The 3,453-nt window shown below is 48.7% G+C and overlaps 1 pseudogene; it reads left to right on the forward strand.

Moving 5' to 3' along the window:
* Positions 1–2,404: 2,404 nt before the first annotated feature.
* On the forward strand, positions 2,405–2,596 carry LOC148758979 (small nucleolar RNA U3; annotated as a pseudogene).
* Positions 2,597–3,453: the final 857 nt, after the last annotated feature.

The following is a 3,453-nucleotide window of genomic DNA, read 5'->3' on the forward strand; positions in this document are numbered from 1 at the left end:
TGGTTAAAGAAGTGAGCTCTGGTGTAAGTGCCCAGACCTGCAAGGTGTCACCTCGGAATCAATATGACTTGTTAGAATGTAATGGTCGCCAGTTTGGAGAGGAAGTAAGTGGGTGTAAGCCAGACTAAAAAGATACAAATCAGCAAGACTTGAAGCCTGGAAACTCACCCTGAGGACAACTGAGCTGGGCAGTCTCCCCTGAGGAGCCCACCGCCTGGGGTCATGACGGTGCAATGTCCTTGTAGGAATGAACTATGGTCTCCTGACGAACGTACACTCCAACCGGGGAGCAAGGGAACCTTACTTCACTTGATGTTCTTTGATAGATCTGCAGAGGTTGTATTACACTTAGAATTGTGGGAGGCATTTTACAACGCTCATTAAAAGGATTTTAAACACAGAATGCCTTTCTCATGAAGACCTGCCTGAAAACCAGTCACTGTACCACGATATTCCATTGCTTGGTTAATTTGTGGGTTAAATGACATCCCTATGATAATGACTTCTTGCAAGTGACTAATCCTTACTGTAATTATTTCCTTTGCCCAAACAACGTACCAAGTGGACAGTCTATATCTCATCTCACCTACATGACCCCTTCTGAGGTAAATGTGGTTTTCTCTATTTAATGGGGAGCTTAGGGAACAAAGGCGTTGTTTAACTTCTGGAATCCCCGTTAGTAAGTGCAAGAGCCATGATGCAAACTCAGCTGATTTCAAAGGTCAGATGCTTTCCTCTGTCCACACCTGTGTATGGAGGGTGCTCTGTCTACTGGCCAGAAGCGCAACTGTGTGTCACCTTTTCTTCTTGTCACACATGTTTATCTTGGGTATTGTGTCACCTAACCATCCATTTATGAAAATGGGGTAATACTTCTTCGTGCATGGCTCCTTCTGAAGGCTCCTTCTGAAGGTTACAGTATCACTCATGCAAATGGCACTTTTCCTTCTTGTCATGTGTCTCTCTGATCAGAATCCACTCCAGGGAATGTGCATCTGTGCTTGTAGCTGTTTTTAACTCTACTGTCCTGGTGTTTGTGATTACTGAGGAGCCACCTCCTCCCAGGTAACACGCTGGGTTCTGGCTCCAGTAGATAAATGGGGAGCAGCCTGTGACCTCAGGGTCCTCGTAAAGTCCACACGGCACTTACATGAACCCCTCCGGGTGTGGAGGTCTGTGAGGTCACAGCGAGGAGTCAGTCTGCAGGCACTCCCTTGGCTGAGTGTGAGTCTGCCTTACAGCCCCTTCCCTTTGTCTCTTCATTGCTTTCTGCACTATTTCTCTAGTGCCCAGCCTGAACAGACGTTGGTAAGATACAGTCATTGGGGCATCACAGTTCATCAAAAGATTCTCCTCTGAACCTTATTGTTCAGTATACCATGTTGATTTATAACACAAAGTACAGAAATACAGAAACAGTTGGTAAGCAGGAGTAGTATGTATTTCGCCAAGCCTTACCTGCTTCGTTAAGTTCTATCTCCCACCTGTTTGTAGCCAGCACACTGTTAGGAGTCTTAAAGAATGACCCAGGCTGCACGGAACTGCTGACACTTGCTGAAAAACATGAGGTCTCCCTCAAATGTTCCTTTTTCATCATCCTGCCCGTGGTTCTGTCCATTCACATATTATCATATCTTGTTTTTCTGTGTGTCACCAAAACTGGTGCTTTTGTTTTCGACACTGGAGATGTAGACATGGCAGGACTTTACCCGGCGAGCACCCAGGGCTGACAAACACCACCCTGTGGCCCTGGGGCTCCAGCTCCCTCCATCCACTCCTCAGAGAACAACCGATCAGTCGCAGGGAGCCACGTAACAGGCGGTGTTCCCAGAGTAGAGGCTCTCACGGCAGCATTGTGTACATGCCTCCGTTTCCCCTTCACCTGAGATTACACACAGGCAAACATTTCTTGGGGAGTCCTGATAGCACAAGGGTGGCTTGCAGAATAGAAAGAATTTTTCATGTCACCCTGGGGACACCTGAGTGGGAAAAATACCACTTTCTCCCCCCTTAGCTCTCCAGCATAGAGCTTGAAGCCTTTTATCTGTGGCCATTAATTTATTTATGCTTTTTAGAAAGTACAACCTGCCTCATTGTCTTTCCTTACGATTTGACGAAAGGCAGTGTCTTTGCAGAAGCAGGAAAGGCGTTAACTTCAGTGGAGTCGGGTGGACTGCAGCCCTGCCCCCACCCTCTTCAGTCCTCAGGCCTGGCTCTGCCCCCCTCCAGGCTGGGCAAGGGCGCACTGCCAGGGTGAGGGGCCTGGCGGACAGGTCTGCATCCAGCCCCGACTCCCCGCTTCTGACAAGGGCGACTGTAGTAACTGCCTCCTTGCACCTGAGAAAACGGTTGTCAACAGCCTGCCACAAGGAGGTGACCTCTCCACACATGTGAGTTACTCTAAATGAAGTGACTTTTAAAAATAATTTTTAGAATTACTTTTAAATGAAGTGAAGCACAAACCTCAGAAGATGACACACCTGCCCGGCTTCTGAGTGGGAAGAATCTGACCGTCTGTGAGATCCACTCACTGGCCCAGGAGGACACCCTCCCCCAGTAGAAGAGCAGAAGCCAGAGCTGGGCACCTCTGCAGAGGCGTGCTGAAGAGTATTTCTGTGTCCTGCTGGAATCCACGCATCACCAGCCCTTCCGAGGGGACACAGAGCACCTGAGGAACGTCGGCAACTGTCTCAGGAAACAGCCTGTTTCAGCACAAAACTGCCTTGAGGTACAGATCTGGATTGAAACGAATCTGGATTTCTGAATGGGGAACGAGAGCATTAGGCTTTAAAAGTCTCACTCAGAAAACATCTAGGGAAAATCCTTCTGTGGAGGAGATAAAAAGTGGCCAAAAAAACATTGCTCGCACCCTAACAATGATAAAAAGCTCATAAACGACGGAATTACAACTTTCTTGAGTCCATGTACTTGCTGACAAGCCCCAGCGAGGAAAGATTGGACGCAGAACCCCGTTTATCTTGGGCTAAGCTTGGGAGGTCAAGGCAACTGATATGAAGAAAGCAGCAACACATCATCACCGTCCTGCGGGCCTGGCGACGGCCAAGGTCACGGGGCAGAGTAACTGGGACCCCAGACCCCCGGGAGGCCTCGCTCACGTGCGCCACCTGGTGGTGCAGGTGTGCAGGCGCTGATTGGCTGCCGCTGCAGGGGTGGGCGGGGGGCGGGGTCTCACCACCAGTACAAGCTCTTCTGACATACATTCTGCCTGCAGTGATCACAGCTGAGTAGCCGTTAGTTAGTGGCTTTTATTATCGATGCCATGGTATATCATAAACAAGCATAATTAGCTAAGGTTAGCTGTCGCTTTCCCAGTAGTTCTCCGGTCTCATCTGTTTTGTTTTCTTTACATTAGCTAAATACAGTTGCAGCAGAGCTGAACCTGAATCACCACTAACTAGATGTCCCCGGCAAACTGGGTTGACTTATAATCAA

Source organism: Rhinolophus sinicus, chromosome 2, assembly GCF_057876585.1.
Source record: "Rhinolophus sinicus isolate RSI-liver-muscle chromosome 2, RSI-T2T, whole genome shotgun sequence".
Lineage (NCBI taxonomy): Eukaryota > Metazoa > Chordata > Mammalia > Chiroptera > Rhinolophidae > Rhinolophus > Rhinolophus sinicus.